Below are 22,249 nucleotides of genomic sequence, written 5' to 3'. Positions count from 1 at the left end.
GGCCACCTCCTTAAGTACTCTGGGATGCAGTCCATCAGGCCCTGGGGATTTATCGGCCTTCAATCCCATCAATTTCCCCAACACAATTTCCCGACTAATAAAGATTTCCCTCAGTTACTCCTCCTTAATAGACCCTCTGACCACTTTTATATCCGGAAGGTTGTTTGTGTCCTCCTTAGTGAATACTGAACCAAAGTACTTGTTAAATTGGTCTGCCATTTCTTTGTTCCCCGTTATGACTTCCCCTGATTCTGACTGCAGGGGACCTACGTTTGTCTTTACTAACCTCTTTCTCTTTCCATACCTATAGAAACTTTTGCAATCCGCCTTAATGTTCCCTGCAAGCTTCTTCTCGTACTCCATTTTCCCTACCCTAATCAAACCCTTTGTCCTCCTCTGCTGAGTTCTAAATTTCTCCCAGTCCCCAGTGGCGGTGTGAGCTGTGAGGAGGACGCTAAGAGGCTGCAGGGTGACTTGGACAGGTTAGGTGAGTGAGCAAACGCATGGCAGATGCAGTATAATGTGGATAAATGTGAGGTTATCCACTTTGGTGGCAAAATCATGAAGACAGAATATTATCTGAATGGTGGCAGATTAGGAAAAGGGGAGGTGCAACGAGACCTGGGTGTCATGGTACATCAGTCATTGAAAGTTGGCATGCAGGTACAGCAGGTGGTGAAGAAGGCAAATGGTATGTTGGTCTTCATAGCTAGGGGATTTGTGTATCGGAGCAGCGAGGTCTTACTGCAGTTGTACAGGACCTTAGTGAGGCCTCACCTGGAATATCGTGTTCAGTGTTGGTCTCCTAATCTGAGGAAGGACGTTCTTGCTATTGAGGGAGTGCAGCAAAGGTTCACCAGACTGATTCCAGGGATGGCAGGACAAGACATATGAGGAGAGACTGGATCGACTGGGCCTGTATCCACTGGAGTTTAGAAGGATGAGAGGGGATCTCATAGAAACATATAAAATTCTGACGGGACGGGACAGGTTAGATGCAGGAGGAATGTTCCCGATGTTGGGGAAGTCCAGAACCAGGGGTCACAGTCTAAGGATAAGGGGTAAGCCATTTAGGACCTAGATGAGGAGAAACCTCTTCACTCAGAGAGTTGTTAACCTGTGGAATTCCCTGCCGCAGAGAGTTGTTGATGCCAGTTCATTGGATATATTCAAGAGGAAGTTAGATATGGCCCTTACGGCTGAAGGGATCAAGGGGTATGGAGAGAAAGCAGGAAAGGGGTACTGAGGTGAATGATCAACCATGATCTTATTGAATGGTGGTGCAGGCTCGAAGGGCCGAATGGCCTACTCCTGCAAGACTTCCCTGCTTTTATACTCCATCCCCTTTGCACCTATTTTCTATGTTTCTATGTTTACCTCATCTCTGGAATAAACCTCGTGAACCTTCTCTGAAATGCCTCCAAAGCAAGTATATCCTTTCGTAAATATGGAAACCAAAACTGCACGCAGTATTCCAGGTGTGGCCTCACCAATACCCTGTATAACTGTAGCAAAACTTCCCTGCTTTTATACTCCATCCCCTTTGCAATAAAGGCGAAGATACCATTGGCCTTCCTGATCACTTGCTGTACCTGCATACTATCCTTTTGTTTTTCATGCACAAGTAACCCCCAGGTCCCACTGCTGCACTTTGCAATCTTTCTCCATTTAAATAATAACTTGCTCTTTGACTTTTTCTGCCAAAGTGCATGACCTCACACTTTCCAACATTATACTCCATCTGCCAAATTTTTACCCACTCACTTAGCCTGTCTATGTCCTTTTGCAGATTTTTTGTGTCTTCCTCACACATTGCTTTTCCTCCCATCTTTGTATCGTCAGCAAACTTGGCTACATTACACTCAGTCCCTTCTTCCAAGTAGTTAATATAAATTGTAAATAGTTGGGGTCCCAGCACTGATCCCCACCAGTTACTGGTTGCCAACCCGAGAATGAACCATTTATCCCGACTCCCTGTTCTCTGTTAGTTAGCCAATCCTCTATCCATGCTAATATATTACCCCCAACCCCGTGAACTTTTATCTTGTGCAGTAACCTTTTATGTGGCACATTGTCAAATGCCTTCTGGAAATCCAAATACACCACATCCACTGGTTCCCCTTTATCCACCCTGTTCGTTACATCCTCAAAGAATTCCAGCAAATTTGTCAAACATGACTTCCCCTTCATAAATCCATGCTGACTCTGCCTGATCGAATTTTGCTTTTCCAAATGTCCTGCTACTGCTTCTTTAATAATGGACTCCAACATTTTCCCAACCACAGATGTTAGGCTAACTGGTCTATAATTTCCTGCTTTTTGTCTGCCTCCTTTTTTAAATAGGGGCGTTACATTTGCAGTTTTCCAAACTGCTCGGACCTCCCCAGAATCCAAGGAATTTTGGTAAATTACAACCAATGCATTCACTATCTCTGCTGCTACTTCTCTTAAGACCCTAGGATGCAAGCCAACAGGTCCAGGGGATTTATCTGCCTTTAGTCCCATTATCTTACTGAGTACCGCCTTCTTAGTGATTGTGATTGTGTTAAGCTCCTCCCCCCCATAACCCCCTGGACTATCCACTGTTGGGATATTGTTAGTGTCCTTTACCTCTACAGGACTACGGATCAAGAGGTGGAAAGTGGGATTAGGCTGGATAGCTCTTGGTCGGCTGGTGCGGACACGATGGGCCAAATGGCCTCCTTCTGTGCTGTAAATTTCTCTGATTCCATGATTGTCGGACTCTCAGCTTCCTTCACAGAATGCTCTGTGCCCTAACTTTGCTAAGTTAGACACAGTTCCCATTAGTTCCAGATCGGACAAGGCTCTTATTGGTCAGAGTTTCATAGAAAACTCCTCCAGGTGTCAGCCGTGGCTCAGTGGGTCGCACTCTCTCCTCTGAGTCAGAAGGTCGAGGGTTCAAGTCCCACCCCAGAGACTTAAGCCCATAATCCAGACTGACACCCCAGTGCAGTGCTGAGGAGCATAGGAGTAGGAGCTGGCCAGTCAGCCCCTCGAGCATGCTCCCCCATTCAATTAGTATCCCCCATCTGTATCTCAACCCCATTTGCCCGCCTTTGCTCCATAGCCCTCGATACCCTTACCCTACAAAAATCTATCCATCGCAGGCAATTAAACAACTAATGGGAAGAAGTGGCTCCTTGAACAATGGTGGAGCCCAGCGTGTGCAGAGCCGAGGCTGAAGGAGGTGACTAGTGGTGTACCGCAGTATTTATTAACCACTTAGATGATGGCATAAAAAGTCATATCCAAATTTGCCCATGGTACAAAGATAGGTGGCATTGTAGGCAGTGTAGATGGAAGCATACAATTAAGGGGTAAAGGATATTGATAGATTAAGTGAATAGGAAAAACTGTGGAAAATTGATTTCAATGTAGGAAAATGTGAGGTCATCCACTTTGGACCAAAAAAGGATAGAACAGAATACTTTCCCTACCTCGGGAGCCTATTATCAGTAAGGGCAGGCATCGACGATGAGATTCAACACCGCCTCCAGTCTGCCACCAAACTCATGGTGTACAGGGCTGTAGTGATACCCGCCCTCCTGTATGGGTCTGAGACGTGGACCATGTACTTTCTAAATGGTGAAAGGCTAAAAACAGGGGAGGTCCAAAGTGACTTGTGGGTCCAGGTACATCGATCATTAAAATATCATGAACAGGTACAGAAAATAATCAAAAAGGCTAATGGAATGCTAGGAGAGATTACACAAATTAGGGTTGAATTCCCTAGAATTTAGGAGGTTAAGGGGTGATCTGATCGAAGATATTAAGGGGAACAGAGAGAAACTGTTCCCGCTGGTTGGGGATTCTGGGACTAGGGGGCACAGTCTAAAAATGAGAGCCAGACCTTTCAGGAGTGAAATTAGGAAATACTTTGACACACAGAGAGTGGGAGAAGTTTGGAACTCTCTTCCGCAAACAGCAATCGATGCTGGGTCAATTGTTCATTTGAAATCTGAGATTAATAGCTTTCTGTTAACCAAAGGTATTAAAGAAACATAGACATAGAATGGTTACAGCACGGGAGAAGGCCATTCGGCCCATCGAGCCCGTGCCCACTCTGAGCCAGTCCCACTCCTCCGCCCTTTCCCCGTAACCCTGCAACTTATTTTCCTTCAGATACTTTCAGGCAATGCACTCCAGGGGCTCAATTTTCCATGGTCATTTGCGCCGTTTTTTGGGGGTAAGTTTTTAAATTAAAGTTTCCCCAAGGAATCTGCGCCAGGGTAACTGAGTTAGTTACGATTTTTTTAGTGTTTTTTTGACGTCATAGGGGGCGTTACCTCATGTCTGCGCCAATTTTTATCATTTTTCAAAGTTTGCCCAAAAAATATTTCTCCTGGATCGGCGAATCTGGCCGCTCCCGAAAAACCTTCTGGTGAGTGGGGCACATTGAGAAATCAGCGCAAAAAGACACCGTTGTTTCTCATCGAAGTTTTAGAGGGAGATACGAACACTTTAAATAGGCATAACAAAGGTTCAATTTTTTTACCTTTCAACAGAGTAGATGGAAGTTTGATGGAATTCTGCACCTTTCGTTTTTGTTAACTCACACGCCACCATCGAACATCTCCAAACAGGGCTGGCACAATCGGCCCCACGCCGGGACACAGGGCTCAGGGCTCGGCTGCAAAACAAGACCGGGGGGGGGGTGGTGAAGGTGGCGATCGGAAGACTGTACTCGGCATCAAATGAGCCCGGGGTGGTGGGGGGGTTTGGTGGAGGCAGCGGGGGTGGGGGTGGAGTGTGCTGTTGAACGCGATCAGAAGAAATCACAAGACTATTGTTACGTATGTAAACCTGTAATTACCATGTCTAACCACCGGAGGGCTTATCCCCTGGAGTCCCAAGCGATCCCACAGTCCCTTGGGAGCACCTGTATATAAGGAGGCCTCACAGGCTGGAGAGGCACTCTGAGATTTGCAATAAAGGATTACGGTCACAGCTTACTTTGAGCTTGTAGTATCTAGTCTGACTCTTTATTCAAGACATAACTGCAATGAGTCCGGGGAGGGGGGTAGGGGGTGGGGTTGGGGTGATAGGTGCCGTTGAATGCGATCGGAAGAAGCCAGAAAACTGCAATGAGCCCGTGGGCGGGGGGGGGGGGGGGGGGGGCGGATGGGGGTTCCCGATCACTGCGTTGCTCAGACCTGGGTGTGGTCCATACAGACCTTGGAGAGAAAGAACAGAGAACCTCTCCTGCCTTGCTGCCGTTTTGAGCTTCTTGCAAAGGTAAAATTTAAGCATGGGGGCAATATTGACAATGCCATACCTTGTGCAAACCTTCTGCATGATGCTGCTCCTGGTGATTTATCTACTTTAAGTACACCACCCTTTCCCATACCTCTATCAATTTTATCCTATCAAGTGTCTCCACTACCTTCTCCTTATATATGTAAACTTGTATTTACTCTGTACAGCCACCAGAGGGCTCATCCCCTGGAGTCTCAAGGGATCCCATAATCCCTTGGGAGCACAGGTATTTAAAGAGGCTTCACAGGTTGGAGAAGCACTCTGGAGACCTGCAATAAAAGACTAAGGTCACACTTTACTTTGAACTCACAGTGTTCAGTCTGACTCTTTTTCCATACATCACAACTGGCGACAAGATACAGATAGTGAACCCAACGCATGGCCTCATGAAGAATCTGCTCACTCCAGCGAAACCCACGGAGAAATCGTATGACAATTTGTGCACTCTGGTCCGAGCGCATTTGAACCCGAAGGAAAGCGTTCTGATGTAGAGGTACCAGTTTTACACCTACAAAAGGTCTGAAGGCCAGGAAGTGGTGAGTTATGTCGCCAAGCTAAGACACCTTGCAGGACATTGCGAATTTGAAGGACATTTGGAGCACATGCTCAGAGACTTTTTCGTACTTGGCATTGGCCACGAAACCATACTTCGCAAACTTTTGACTGTAGAGACCTCAACCTTGAGTAAGGCTATAGCGATAGCCCAGGCCTTCATTGCCACCAGTGACAATACTAAACAAATCTCTCAGCACACAAGTGCTGCTAAAAGTACTGTGAATAAAGTGATGTTGTTTTCGAATCGTAACGTACAGGACAGGTCACACATACCTGTAGCTGCACATCTGCAGATGTCTCAGAATCCACCATCAAGGGTGATGAATGCAAGGCCATTAACACCTTGTTGATGCTGCGGGGGTGATCATCGTTTCCATTCATGCCGATTCAAAGGGTACGTTTGCAAGGGCTGTGGAACAATGGGACACCGCCAACGAGTGTGCAGGCGAGCTGCAAATCCTGTTAAACCTGCAAACCACCATGTTGCAGAAGAGGACAGATCCACGGAGGATCACGACGAACCAAAGCCTCAGACTGAGGAGGCATAGGTACATGGTGTAGTGTCCCTTACTACAAACTCACACGAGGCATAGATATATCAGACATGGTCACTCTGTGACCTTCGCCTTTATTCGCAGGACAAAGGAGTGCTGACCCTGGGTGGGACCTCCCCTTTTATACCTGGAAACCCAGGTGAGGAGTGTCTCCCGCAAGTTCACCCCCTGTGGTCAGGGTGTGCATTTCCAGGGTACACGCACAGTGTACATGAGTTACAGTTACATGATTATGTCATTGCAAGATGGTTAAATACATGACATCAGCTCCCCCCTTAAGTCTTTTTGTGTCAGAGGTTAAGTCTGTCAGGTGGTCGACGCTCTCTCGTGGAGCACCGCAGTTGTGACTCTGGTGACTGAGCCTCGGCACGCGTCTCTGTCACCTGAGGTGATTCCGGCCTGTCCGGGCTGGCCGCAGGGACTGTGCATGCTGTGGATTGTCCTCGTTGCTTGTCCACTGGCAGTGGTGTGGGTGACATCTCATGCTCTTCTTCAGGTTCCTCCGTGTCTATGCTGAACCTTTTCTTTACTTGGTCCAAGTGTTTGCGGCATATCTGCCCATTGTTTAGTCTGACCACTGTGACCCTATTTCCTTCTTTGCCAATTACTGTGCCCTCAAGCCACTTGGGTCCCAAAGCATGGTTAAGAACAAATACCGGATCATCTATTTCTATACACCTCCCCTTTGAGTTTCAATCATGGAGCTCAGTTTGGGACTGGCGCTTGCCCTCAACAATGTCTACCAGGGCTGGGTGAATGAGGGAGAGCCGCGTCTTGAGCGTGCATTTCATGAAGAGCTCTGCTGGCAGGACTCCCGTGAGCGAGTGCGGGCGGGACCTGTAGACCAGCAGGAGGCGCGATAGGCGGTACTGAAGGGAGGGTCCTTGGATGCGTAGCATGCCCTGTTTTATGACTTGGACCACCCGTTCCGCCTGGCCATTGGAAGCCGGCTTGAACGGTGCTGTCTGGATGTGCTCGATACCATTGCCCGACATGAACTCCTGGAATTCATGGCTGGTGAAACATGGGCCATTGTCGCTGACCAGGATGTCCGGCAATCCATTGGTCGCGAAAACCGTATGCAGACTCTCCACGGTGATGGATGTCGTGCATGAGTTCAATATGATGCACTCGATCCACTTCGAGTATGCAGCGACAACGATCAGGAACATTTTCCCCATGAACGGGCCCGCATAGTCCACGTGAATACGTGACCATGGTCTGGTGGGCCAGGGCCACGGGCTGAGTGTGGCCTCCCTGGGGGCATTGCCCAGCTGGGCACACGTCGTGCACCTGCGAACCCAGTGTTCCAGGTCTGAGTCAATCCCCAGCCACCACACGTGTGACCGGGCAATGGCCTTCATTAACACGATGCCTGGGTGCTCGCTGTGGAGTTCCCTGATGAATGCTTCCTTTCCCTTCTGGGACATGACTACCCGGCTGCCCCATAGCAGGCAGTCGGCTTGGATGGAGAGCTCATCCATCTGTCTCTGAAACGGTCTGACTTCCTCGGGGCAAGCCCTGTGTGCGGGCGTCAGGACACATTTCTTTATCATGGATAGGAGGGAATCTCTGTTGGTCCAGAGTTTGATCTGGCGGACTGTGATGGGGCAGCCCGCAGTGTCAAAAACCTCAATGGCCATGACCATCGCAGCGCTCTGCTCCAACGTCCCCTCGGTGGTGGCCAGTGGGAGCCTGCTAAGCGCATCAGCGCAATTTTCGGTGCCTGGCCGATGCCGTATGGTATAGTCATACGCAGCCAGCGTGAGGACCCACTGCTGTATGCGAGCTGACACATTGGCGTTGACAGCCTTGCTGTCGGACAACAAGGATGTTAACGGCTTGTGGTCCGTTTCTAGCTCGAACCGTCTATCAATAAGGTACTGGTGCATCTTGTTCACACCGTACACACACGCGAGTGTTTCCTTCTCGACCATGCTGTATCCACGCTCTGCCTGGGAGAACGACCTGGAGGCATAAGCCACTGGTTGGAGTCGGCCGTCATCGTTACCCTGCTGCAAAACACACCCAACCCTGTAGGATGACGCATCGCATGTTAAGACCAGTTTTTTACAGGGGTCATACAAAGTCAACCGTTTGTTGGAACACAGCAGGTTCCTCGCCTTATTGAAAGCCCGTTCTTGACAGTCCCCCCAAAACCATTCACAACCTTTACACAGGAGCATGTGTAATGGCTCCAACAATGTGCTTAAGTTTGGCAGAAAGTTCCCAAAATAGTTCAAAAGTCTCAGGAATGATCGCAACTCCGACATGTTGCCGGGCCTGGGCGCCCGGCGGATCACCTCAGTTTTTGATTCAGTGGGCCGGATCCTGTCTGCGGCAACCCTCCTGCCTAAAAACTCGACTTCTGGGGCCAGAAACACACACTTGGCCTTTTTCAGCTGCAAGCCTACCCGGTCCAATCAGCGTAGCATCTCCTCCAGGTTGTGGAGGTGTTCTTTGGTGTCTCGACCCATTATGAGAATGTATTGGAATACGATTGTTCCAGGGATGGACTTGAGCAAACTTTCCATGTTTCTCTGAAAGATAGCTGCTGCCGAACGAATGCCAAACGGACACCTGTTGTAGATAAATAATCCCTTGTGTGTCGTGATGGTGGTCAGAAGCTTGGATTCTTCAGTCTGTTCCTGAGTCATGTCGGCCAAAGTGAGGTCCAGCTTCGTGAACAGCTTGCCACCTGCCAGTGTGGCGAAAAGGTCCTCCGCTCTCGGGAGCGGGTATTGGTCTTGCAGCAACACTCGGTTGACGGTAGCTTTGTAGTCGTCACAAATCCTAACCGAGCCATCTGCTTAGATGACGGGAACAATGGGACTTGCCCAGTCACTGAATTTAACGGCCAAAATTATGCCCTCTCTGAGCAGCCTGTCTAGTTCACATTCAATTTTTTTCACGCATCACATACGGCACCGCTCTGGCTTTGTGGTGCACTGGTCTGGTGTCCGGAGTGATGTATATCACTACTTTAGTGCCCTTGAACGTTCCGAAACAGTGACCAAATTTTTGCAGGACCTGTGAGCATGAACTTCGCTCCACGGATGAAATGGCGTGCACATCCCCCCATTTCCAATTCATCCCAGCTAGCCAGCAAATCCCCAAAAGCACGGGGCCATTTCCCGGGACGACCCAGAGTGGCAGCCGGTTCTGTGATCCATTATGCGTTACCACCAAGTTTGCACTGCCCAGCACTGGGATGATCTCTTTGGTGTACGTCCATAGCTGCGTCTCAATACATTCCAGTTTGGACCTGCTAGCTCTGTCTGGCCATAGTCTCTCAAATTGTTGGGTGCTCATGAGTGACTGGCTAGCTCCCGTATCCAGCTCCATGTGCACCGGGATTCCATTCAGTAAGACTTGCATCATCATGGGTGGTGTTTTAGTGTATGAGCTGTGGACGTCAGCCACGTGAACCCGCTGAACTTCAGCATCTATGGCTTTACCCCAGGCATCATCCTGCATTGCAGACCCCTCGTCTGGTTCCTCTGACTTGCGGATTAACCTCGCTACTTCCTTTTTGCACATCCTGGCCAAGTGTCCACTGACATTACAAATCCTACAGGTATATTGCTGGAACCTGCAGCTTTTCGCAGTGTGTCTACCCCCGTGCCTCCAGCATGAGCTGAGATTGAGATTGCTTTAACAAAAGGACTGTTACCAGGCATTCCTCTCTGATTGCCCATTTGGCTGTTTCTAAGCACTCTGATGGTGGGTGTTAATGGTCCCATCGCGGAACGCATTGTTCCTCGAGATGGTGTGAATTGCCTTTCCATTGTCGTTGTTGCAGGCCCACCCTAGAGCCTGTTGCTGCCTGGGCAGTTTCGAAATGCCCTTGCCTGCCTGCGGGGTCCTGAGCCGTGTTCACAATGTTAACTCCCTGGTCCGTCGCTAGGTTTGGACCAGGCTGCGCGCGTAAATTAGCTTGGTCTCCTCTTCCCCTGCCGCCCCTTCTAAAGTCAAGTACTTAGTCTTTATGAGCTTCCTGAAAATGCCGGCATGATTAATGCCCTCGATGAAAAAGTCCCTTAACATCTCCCCCCCTGCAGGCATTGGAGAACTTAGAGACTGGCCAAGCGCCGCAGTTCCACCATGAAGCCTGGAACGTTTTGTCCCTCCCGACGCCGGTGAGAGTAGAACCGGTGCCGGGCCATGCGTACACTACTTGCCGGCTTGAGATGCTCACTGATCAGCTGGCTGAGCTCGTCAAAGGACTTGTCCACCGGCTTTTGGGGTGCGAGCAGGTCTTTCATCAGCGCATACGTCTGTGGTCCACAGCTGGTCAGTAGATGCGCCCTCCGCTTGTCAGCCGCTGTCGCCCCCAGCCAATCCTTTGTGACAAAGCTCTGCTGGAGTCTTTCCACTAAGTCATCCCAGTCCTCACCCACACAGTAACGTTCCTCTGTGCCACCGGTGGCCATCCTCGTGGTTCGGTGAATCCCGTTTCTCGTCGCCAAATGTAATGTCCCTGCACCTTACTACAAACTCACACGAGGCATAGATATATCAGACACGGTCACTCTGTGACCTTCACCTTTATTGCCAGGACCAAGGAGTGCTGACCCTGGGTGGGACCTTCCCTTTTATACCTGAAACCCAGGTGAGGAGTGTCTCCCGCAAGTTCACTCCCTATGGTCAGGGTGTGCATTTCCAGAGTACAGGTACAGTGTACATGAGTTACAGTTACATGACTATGTCATTGCAAGATGGTTAAATACATGACACATGGGGTGCAAACATTCACCACGAATTGTCTCCCGATAATGCTGAATGTTGAACTAAATGGACTCCCGGTGTCAATAGAGCTGGACATGGGCGCGAGCCAGTCCATCATGGGCAAAAAGACTTTTGAAAGATTGTGGTGCAAGGCGGCCTCAAGACCAGTCTTAACTCCAATTCGCACAAAACTAAGAACTTACACTAAAGAACTGATTCCTGTAATCGGCAGTGCTACTGTAAAGGTCTCCTACGATGGAGCGGTGCACAAGCTACCACTCTGGGTGGTACCAGGCGATGGTCCCACGCTGCTCGGCAGGAGCTGGTTGGAAAAGATACGCTGGAACTGGGACGACGTCCGAGCGCTATCGCCCGCTGACTACACTTTGTGTTCCCAGGTCTTAAACAAATTTCCTTCGCTGTTCAAACCAGGCATCGGGAAATTCCAAGGAGGAAAATTGCAGATCCACTTAATTCCAGGGGCACGACCTATCCATCGCAAGGAGAGCAGTACTGTACATGATGAGAGAAAGGGTAGAGATTGAGCTAGACCGGCTGCAAAGAGAGGACATCATTTCACCGATCGAGTTCAGCGAGTGGGCCAGTCCTATCGTCCCAGTCCTCAAGGGAGACGGCACCATCAGAATCTGTGGCGATTACAAAGTAACTATCAATCATTTCTCCCTGCAGGACTAATACACACAACCAAAGGCCGACGACCTCTTTGCAACGCTGGCGGGAGGAAAGACGTTCACGAAGCAGGATCTGACTTCAGCCTATATGACTCAGGAACTGGAGGAATCATCGAAGGCCCTCACCTGCATCAACACGAACAAAGGTCTTTTTGTTTATAACAGATGCCCGTTTGGAATCCGATCAGCGGCGGCGATATTCCAGAGAAACATGGAAAGTTTACTGAAGTCGGTCCCGCACACCGTGGTCTTCCAGGACGACATCTTGGTCACAGGTCGGAACACAGTCGAGCATTTGCAGAACCTGGAGGAGGTTCTTAGTTGACTCAACCGCGTGGGGCTCAGGTTAAAACGCTCGAAGTGCGTTTTCCTGGCGCCAGAAATGGAGTTTTTGGGAAGGAGGATTGCGGCGGACGGCATCAGGCCCACCAACGCGAAGACAGAGGCAATCGAGAACGCACCGAGGCCACAGAACGTGACGGACTCTTGAACTACTTTGGTAACTTCTTACCGGGTCTCAGCCCACTGTTAGAACCACTGCATGTCTTACTACGAAAAGGGGGTGAATGGATTTGGGGCAAAAGCCAAGAAAATGCCTTTGTAAAAGCGAGAAAATGGTTATGCTCAAACAAATTGCTTATGTTGTATGATCCATGTAAACGTTTGGTACAAGCATGTGATGCGTCGTCATATGGCATCAGGTGTGTATTGCAACAAGCTAACGATTTTGGGAAACTGCAACCGGTTGCTTATGGATCCAGGAGTCTGTCTCAGGCCGAGAGAGCCTACAGCATGATTGAGAAAGAAGCGTTAGGGTGTGTCTATGGGGTAAAGAAAATGCATCAATACCTGTTTGGGCTAAAATTTGAATTGGAAACTGACCATAAGCTACTTATATCCCTGTTTTCCGAGAGTAAAGGGATAAATACCAACACATCGGCCCGCATCCAGAGATGGGCGCTCACATTGTCCGCATACAACTATGCCATCCGCCACAGGCCAAGCACAGAAAACTGCGCCGATGCTCTCAGTAGGCTGCCATTGCCCACCACGGGGGTGGAAATGGTGCAACCCGCAGATCTAGCCATGGTTATGGAAGCATTTGAGTGTGAGCAATCACCCGTCACTGCCCGGCAGATCAAAACCTGGACAAGCCAGGACCCCTTATTATCTCTAGTCAAAAGCTGTGTGCTTCACGGGAGCTGGTCCAGTGTCCCAGTGGAAATGCAGGAAGAGATAAAGCCGTTCCAGCGGCGCAAAGGTGAAATGTCTATACAGGCAGATTGCCTTCTGTGGGGCAATCGAGTAGTGGTCCCCAAGTAGGGCAGTGGCACCTTCATCAATGACCTCCACAGTACCCACCCAGGCATCGTAATGATGAAAGTGATAGCCAGATCCCACGTGTGGTGGCCCGGTATCGATGCGGACTTAGAGTCCTGCGTTCACAGATGTAATACATGCTCGCAGTTAAGCAATGTACCCAGGGAGGCGCTGCTAAGTTTATGGTCTTGACCCTCCAAACCGTGGTCGAGGGTACACATCAACTATGCAGGCCCGTTCTTGGGTAAAATGTTCCTTGTGGTTGTAGACGCGTGCTCCAAGTGGATTGAATGTGAGATAATGTTGACTTGCACGTCCGCTGCCACCACTGAAAGCCTGCGGGCCATGTTTGCCACTCACGGCTTACCCGATGTCCTGGTGAGCGACAACGGGCCATGTTTTACCAGTGCTGAGTTCAAAGAATTCATGACCTGTAACGGGATTAATCATGTCACATCTGCCCCATTTAAACCAGTGTCCAATGGTCAGGCAGAGAGAGCAGTGCAAACCATCAAGCAAGGCTTGAAGAGGGTAATTGAAGGCTCACTGCAGACTCGCCTATCCTGAGTCCTGCTTAGCTACCGCACGAGACCCCACTCACTCACTGGGATCCCACCTGCTGAACTGCTCATGAAAAGAACACTTAAGACAAGGCTCTCGTTAGTTCACGCTGATCTACATGAACAGGTAGAGAGCAGGTGGCTTCAACAAAGTGCATACCATGATAGCGCAAATGTGTCACGTGAGATTGAAATCAATGATCCTGTCTTTATATTGAATTATGGACAAGGTCCCAAGTGGCTTCCCAGCACTGTCGTGGCCAAAGAGGGGAGCAGGGTGTTTCGGGTCAAACTTTCAAATGGACTCATTCACCAGAAACACTTGGACCAAATCAAACTCAGATTCACGGACTATCCTGAGCAACCCACCTTGGACCCTACCTTTTTTGATCCCCCAACATACACACCAATGGCAACCGGCACCACGGTTGACCACGAAGCAGAACCCATGATCCACAGCAGCCCTGCAGGACCCAACACACCAGGCAGCTCAGCAAGGCCAGCTGCACAGCAGCCCAGCGAGGGCCCAACAAATGATTCAACACCACCAGCTTTCACACCAAGACGATCAACCAGGGCAAGAAGGGCCCGAGATTGACTCACATTGTAAATAGTTACACTATTGACTTGGGGAGGGGGGGGGGGGGGAGTGTTGTTATATATGTAAACTTGTATTTACTCTGTACAGCCACCAGAGAGCTCATCCCCTGGAGTCCCAAGGGATCCCATAATCCCTTGGGAGCACAGGTATTTAAGGAGGCTTCACAGGTTGAAGAAGCACTCTGAAGACCTGCAACAAAAGACTAAGGTCACACTTTACTTTGAGCTCACAGTGTTCAGTCTGAGTCTTTCTCCATACACAACAATGTCTATGGCAGCATCCTCTTCCTTGGTGAAGACAAGTGCAAAGTACTCATTTAGTATCTTAGCCATGCCTCCATGCGTAGGTCTCCTTTCTGGTCCCGAATCTGCCCCACCCCTCCTCGTACTATATATATGCCTATAAGATAACTTTTGGATTCCCTTCAATGTTAGCTGTCAATCTATTCTCTCACCCTCTCTTTGCCCCTCTTATTTCCTTTTTCACTTCTCCTCTGACCTTTCTATATGTAGCCTGGTTCTCAGATGTATTCTCAGACCTGACATCTGTCATACACGCTTTTTTTCTGCTTCATCATATTCTCTATCTCGTTCGTCATTCAGGGAGCTCTGACTTTCCCCCCAGTGGGAATGTACCTCGACCAAAACTGAACTATTTCCTCTTTAAAGGCAGTCCATTGTTCCATTACAGTTTTGCCTGACAATCTTTGATTCCAGTTTTCGGGCCCAATCCGTTCTCATCCAACTGAAATTGGCCTTCCTCCAGTTAAGCATTTTTACACTAGATTGCTCCCAGTCCTTATCCTTGGCTAAACTAAACATAAGGACATAAGAAATAGGAGCAGGAATTGGCCATACGGCCCCTCGAGCCTGCTCCGCCATTTAATAAGATCACAGCTGATCTGATCATGGACTCAGCTCCACTTCCCTGCCCACTCCCCATAACCCTTTACTCCCTATCGCTCAAAAATCTGTCTATCTCAAAATATATTCAATGACCCAGCCTCCACAGTTCTCTGGGAGAATTCCACAGATTTGCAACCCTCTGAGAGAAGAAATTTCTCCTCATCTCAGTTTTAAAAGGGCGGCCCCTTATTCTGCGACTATGGCCCCTAGTTTTAGTTTCCCCTATGAATGGAAATATCCTCTCTGCATCCACCTTGTCGAGCCCCCTCATTATCTTATATGTTTCAATAAGATCACTCTCATTCTTCTGAACTCCAATGTGTATAGGCCCAACCTACTCAACCTATCTTCAATAAGTCAACCCCCTCATCTCCGGAATCAACTGAGTGAACCTTCTCTGAACAGCCTCCAATGCAAGTACATCCTTCTTTAAATACAGAGACCAAAACTGTACACAGTACTCCAGGTGTGTCCTCACCAATACTCTGTACAGTTGTAGCAGGACTTCTCTGCTTTTATACTCCATCCCCCTTGCAATAAAGGCCAACATTCCATTTGCCTTCCTGATCACTTGCTGTACCTGCATACTAACTTTTTTTGTTTCACGCACATGGGCCCGAAATTGATGGACTCACCGCCCACTGCCGCCGGCATTGCTCTTTGGGTTCCGCCCAGTGCCACTTTCGATTTGGGCTGGATCGGGCGGGAGGGGAGAAACACCGGGAACCGCCTGCTGATGACAGCGTATGGCCGCGTGGCGTAAGTGGACTCCCGCCTGCCGAGATGCGATATTGATAGCGGCAGAACGGGAGTGGAACACTGGCTGGAGGCCGGTCTGTCCCTGATGGTAAGTATTCAGATCTTTAAAAAAAGATTGTATTTTTCACAGTGACTTACCTATATGGGGTCCCTTGAAGGTGTTCCGATGTTTGTTTTTTTTAATGCTTTTTCTTTGCCGATCTTTGACCCTTCGTGGGCCCGACTCCATCCTCGGCACTTGGGCGGCAAGTGCCTTTTCCTGCCGAGATTGGGAGCTCCCGCCGGCTGCCGCCCAGATTGGGAACATAAAACGCTCATGTGCCGCTCGCCGACCTTCGAGGGACCTTGTTGATGAAAACCCCGCCCAAAGTATCGTCAGGTACCTCGGTGGCCAATGGCGGTCCTTGGGGCGGGCAGAGGCCTTCATCAAATTCAGGCCCAAGGACCCCCAGGTCCCTCTGTACTGCAGCACTTTGCGATTTTTCTCCATTTAAATTATAATTTGCTTTTCTATTTTTTTCTGCCGAAGTGGATAACCTCACATTTTCCCACATTATACTCCATCTGCCTGATTTTTGCCCACTCACTTAGCCTGTCTATATCCCTTTGCAGATTTTTTGTGTCCTCCTCACAATTTGCTTTCCCACCTATCTTTGTATCATCAGCAAACTTGGCTACATTACACTCGGTCCCTTCATCCAAGTCATTAATATAGATTGTAAATAGTTGAGGACCCAGCACCGATTCCTACGGCACCCCACTAGTTACTGTTTGCCAACCGGAAAATGACCCATTTATCCCGACTCCCTGTTTTCTGTTCGTTAGCCAACCCTCTATCCATGCTAATATATTACCCCCAACCCCGTGAGCTCTTACCTTGTGCAGTAACCTTTTATTTGGCACCTTATCAAATCCAAATACAGCACATCCACTGGTTCCCCCTTATCCACCCAGCTCGTTACATCCTCAAAGAACTCCAGCAACTTTGTCAAACATGATTTCCCTTTCATAAAACCATGCTGACTCTGCATGACTGAATTATGCTTTTCCAAATGTCCTGCTACTGCTTCCTTAATAATGGACTCCAGCATTTTATCAATGACAGATATTAGGCTAACTGGTCTATAGTTTGAGTAGGAGTAGTCACAGTCGGAATCGCAGGATAGCTCAGACAAATATGTGGCTTGAGGAGTGGTGCAGAAGGGAGGGATTCAAATTCTTGGGACATTGGAACCGGTTCTGGGGGAGGTGAGACCAGTACAAACCGGACGGTCTGCACCTGGGCAGGACCGGAACCAATGTCCTAGGGGGAGTGTTTGCGAGTGCTGTTGGGGAGGAGTTAAACTAATATGGCAGAGGGATGGGAACCTATGCAGGGAGTCAGAGGGAAGTAGAATGGAGGCAGAAGCAAAAGATAGAAAGAAGAAAAGTAAAAGTGGACGGCAGAGAAACCCAAGGCAAAAATCAAAAAGGACCACATTACTGTAAAATTCTAAAGGGGCAAAATGTGTTAAAAAGACAAGCCTGAAGGCTCTGTGCCTCAGTGCGAGGAGTATTCGTAATAAGGTGGATGAATTAACTGCACAGGCAGCAATTAATGAATATGATATAATTGGCATCACGGAGACATGGCTCCAGGGTGACCAAGGCTGGGAACTCAACATCCAGGGGTATTCAACATTCAGGAAGGATAGACAGAAAGGAAAAGGAGGTGGGGTAGCGTTGCTGGTTAAAGAGGAAATCAACGCAATAGTAAGGAAGGACATTAGCTTGGATGATGTGGAATCTGTATGGGTAGAGCTGCGGAATACCAAGAGGCAGAAAACGCTAGCGGGAGTTGTGTACAGTCCACCAAACAGTAGTAGTGAGGTTGGGGACAGCATCAAACAAGAAATTAGGGATGCGTGCAATAAGGGAACAACAGCTATCATGGGCGACTTTAATCTACATATAGATTGGGCTAACCAAACTATATGTAACAATATGGTAGCAATATGGTGGAGGAGGATTTCCTGGAGTGTATGCGGGATGGTTTTCCAGACTATGTCGAGGGACCAACCAGAGGGCTGGCCATCCTAGACTGGGTGATGTGTAATGGGAAGGGACTAATTAGCAATCTTGTTGTGCGAGGCCCCTTGGGGAAGAGTGACCATAATATGGTAGAATTCTTTATTAAGATGGAGAGTGACACAGTTAATTCAGAGACTAGGGTCCTGAACTTGGGGAAAGGTAACTTCGATGGTATGAGATGTGACTTGGCTAGAATAGATTGACGAGTGATACTTAAAGGGTTGACAGTGGATAGGCAATGGCAAACATTTAAAGATCACATGGATGAACTTCAACAATTGTACATCCTTGTCTGGAGTAAAAATAAAACGGGGAAGGTGGCTCAACCGTGGCTAACAAGGAAAATTAAGGATAGTGTTAAATCCAAGAAAGAGGCATATAAATTGGCCAGAAAAAGCAGCAAACCTGAGGACTGGGAGAAATTTAGAATTCAGAGGAGGACAAAGGGTTTAATTAGGAGGGGGGAAATAGAATATGAGAGTAAGCTTGCTGGGAACATAAAAACTGACTGCAAAAGCTTCTATAGATATGTGAAGAGAAAAAGATTAGTGAAGACAAATGTAGGTCCCTTGCAGTCAGATTCAGGTGAATTAATAATGGAGAACAAAGAAATGGCAGACCAGTTGAACAAATACTTTGGTTCTGTCTTTGCGAAGGAAGACACAAATAACCTTCCGGAAATACTAGGGGATCGAGGGTCTAGTGAGAAGGAGGAATTGAAGGAAATCCTTATTAGGCGGGCAATTGTGTTAGAGAAATTGATGGGATTGAAGGCCGATAAATCCCGGGGCCTGATAGTCTGCATCCCAGAGTACTTAGGGAAGTGGCCCTAGAAATAGTGGATGCATTGGTGATCATTTTCCAACAGTCTATCGACTCTGAATCAGTTGCTATGGACTGGAGAGTAGCTAATGTAACACCACTTTTTAAGAAAGGAGGGAGAGAGAAAACGGGTAATTATAGACCGGTTAGCCTGACATCAGTAGTGGGGAAAATGTTGGAATCAATTATTAAGGATGAAATAGCAACGCATTTGGAAAGCAGTGACAGGATCGGTCCAAGTCAGCATGGATGTATGAAAGGGAAATCATGCTTGACAAATCTTCTAGAATTTTTTGAGGATGTAACTAGTAGAGTGGACAAGGGAGAACCAGTGGATGTGGTGTATTTGGACTTTCAAAAGGCTTTTGACAAGGACCCACACAAGAGATTGGTGTGCAAAATTAAAGCACATATTATTGGGGATAATGTACTGACGTGGATAGAGAACTGGTTGGCAGACAGGAAGCAGAGAGTCGGGATAAACAGGTTCTTTTCAGAATGGCAGGCAGTGACTAGTGGGGTGCCGCAGGGCTCAGTGCTGGGACCCCAGCTATTTACAATATACATTAATGATTTAGATGAAGGAATTGAGTGTAATATCTCCAAGTTTGCAGATGACACTAAGCTGGGTGGCAATGTGAGCTGTGAAAAGGACACTAAGTGGCTGCAGGGTGACTTGGACAGGTTAGGTGAGTGGTCAAATGCATGGCAGATGCCGTATAATGTGGATAAATGTGAGGTTATCCACTTTGATAGCAAAAACACGAAGGCAGAATATTATCTGAATGGCGGCAGATTAGGAAAAGGGAAGGTGCAACGAGACCTGGGTGTCATTGAAAGTTGGCATGCAGGTACAGCAGGCGGTGAAGAAGGCAAATGGTATGTTGGCCTTCATAGCTAGGGGATTTGAGTATAGGAGCAGGGAGGTCTTACTGCAGTTGTACAGGGCCTTAGTGAGGCCTCACCTGGAATATTGTGTTCAGTTTTGGTTTCCTAATCTGAGGAAGGACGTTCTTGCTATTGAGGGAGTGCAGCGAAGGTTCACCAGACTGATTCCCGGGATGGCAGGACTGACAAATGAGGAGAGACTGGATCGACTGGGCCTTTATTCACTGGAGTTTGGAAGAATGAGAGGGGATCTCATTGAAACGACGGGACTGGACAGGTTAGATGCAGGAAGAATGTTCCCGATGTTGGGGAAGTCCAGAACCAGGGGACACAGTCTAAGGATAAGGGGTAGGCCATTTAGGACTGAGATGAGGAGAAACTTCTTCACTCAGAGAGTTGTTAACCTGTGGAATTCCCTACTGCAGAGAGTTGTTGAGGCCAGTTCATTGGATATATTCAAGAGGGAGTTAGATATGGCCCTTACGGCTGAAGGGATCAAAGGATATGGAGAGAAAGCAGGAAAGGGGTACTGAGGTGAATCATCAGCCATGATCTTATTGAATGGTTGTGCAGGATCAAAGGGCCGAATGGCCTACTCCTGCTCCTATTTTCTATGTTTCTATGTTCCTGCTTTCTGTCTGCCTCCTTTTTTAAATAGGGGCGTTACATTTGCGGTTTTCCAATCCACTGGGACCTCCCCAGAATTCAGAGAACTTTGGTAGATTACAACCAATGCATCCATTATCTCTGCAGCCACTTCTTTTAAGACCCTAGGATGCAAGCCATCAGGTCCAGGCTGCTTGTCCACCTTTAGTCTAATTTAGTCCCATCCTCTGTCGTCGAACTACAGTACACGAACGACGCTTGCGTCTGCGCATATTCAGAGGCTGAACTCCAAGTCATAGTCAACATCTTCACTGACGCGTACGAAAGTATGGGCCTTACACTAAACATCAGGAAGACAAAGGTCCTCCACCAACCTGTCCTCGCCGCACAGCACTACCCCCCAATCATCAAGATCCACGGCGCAGCCCCGGACAATGTGGACCACTTCCCATACCTCGGGAACTTCTTATCAACAAGGGCAGACATTGACGATGAGATTCAGCGCCGCCTCCAATGCGCCAGTGCAGCCTTCGGCCACCTGAGGAAAAGAGTGTTTGAAGATCAGGTCCTCAAATCTGGCAGCAAGCTCATGGTCTACAGGACTGTAGTGATACCCGCTGTTATGTCTGTAATGTACTTATGAATGACTCCACGAGGCAATGTGTTGTACTCAAACTGTAGTGACCTTAGTCCTTTATTCCTAACTCCAGAGTGAGGCACAAGCATGGTGGGCAGCCTTTTATACTGGGCCCTGCATACCTATACAGGTGACCCTCAGGTCTCCCACCACAGTGCCCTCCGGTGGACAGCCTCTGCCACAGGGGCTGGAAACCCTGGTCTCCACCAGTTGCACCCTCTAGTGGTGCCAGCATAGTATTTACACAGTGTAAACCTTATTGATAGTACATCAGGTAACAAGTCTCCATCTTATGCAACTATACAGTGACTACACAGAGAGTGTATCTATAGTCTGCGTATATAACACGCGCCCTCATGTGTGGCTCAAAGGCATAGACGATGTACAGTAGACAGCTCAAATCGTTGGTAAAATACCATCAACGATGTCTCTGTAAGATCCTGTAAATCCCTTGGGAGGACAGACGCACCAATGTTAGTGTCCTCGACCAGGCCAACATCCCCAGCATTGAAGCACTGACCACACTCAACCAGCTCCGCTGGGCAGGCTACATTGTTCGCATGCCTGACACGAGACTCCCAAAGCAAGTGCTCTACTCGGAACTCCTTCACGGCAAACGAGCCCAAGGTAGGCAGAGGAAACGTTTCAAGGACACCCTCAAAGCCTCCTTGATAAAATGCAACATCCCCACCGATACCTGGGAGTCCCTGGCCAAAAACCGTCCTAATTGGAGGAAGTGCATCCGGGAGGGCGCTGAGCACCTCAAGTCTCGTCGCCGAGAGCATGCAGAAACCAAGCGCAGGCATAGAAACATAGAAAATAGGTGCAGGAGCCTGCACCACCATTCAATAAGATCATGGCTGATCATTCCCTCAGTACCCCTTTCCTGCTTTCTCTCCATACCCCTTGATCCCATTAGCCGTAAGGGCCACATCTAACTCCCTTTTGAATATATCTAATGAACTGGCCTCAACAACTTTCTGTGGTAGAAAATTCCACAGGTTAACAACTCTCTGAGTGAAGAAGTTTCTCCTCATCTCGATCCTAAATGGCTTACACCTTATCCTTAGACTGTGACCCCTGGTTCTGGACTTCCCCAACATCGGGAACATTCTTCCTGCATCTAACCTGTTCAATCCCGTCAGAATTTTATATGTTTCTATGAGATCCCCTCTCATTCTTCTAAATTCCAGTGAATATAAGCCCAGTTGATCCAGTCTTTCTTCATATGTCAGTCCTGCCATCCCGGGAATCAGTCTGGCGAACCTTCGCTGC

General features: G+C 48.4%; 1 long non-coding RNA gene across 1 annotated transcript in view; it reads right to left on the bottom strand.

The window, feature by feature from the left end:
- LOC139262409 (uncharacterized) overlaps positions 1-20,786 on the bottom strand; it is a 100,312-nt gene extending 79,526 nt beyond the window's left edge. The window contains exons 1-2 of the long non-coding RNA XR_011592966.1: positions 20,712-20,786; positions 4,517-4,651 (exon numbers count right to left, since the gene is read on the bottom strand). This is a non-coding gene — a long non-coding RNA (uncharacterized lncRNA). The remainder of the gene's footprint in view (positions 1-4,516; positions 4,652-20,711) is intronic.
- Positions 20,787-22,249: the final 1,463 nt, after the last annotated feature.

The sequence above is a fragment of the Pristiophorus japonicus genome, chromosome 4 (genome assembly GCF_044704955.1).
Source record: "Pristiophorus japonicus isolate sPriJap1 chromosome 4, sPriJap1.hap1, whole genome shotgun sequence".
NCBI classification, from domain to species: Eukaryota; Metazoa; Chordata; class Chondrichthyes; family Pristiophoridae; genus Pristiophorus; species Pristiophorus japonicus.
Note: the sequence above shows the minus strand (reverse complement) of the source record. Positions and strands in the feature narration are given on the sequence as shown.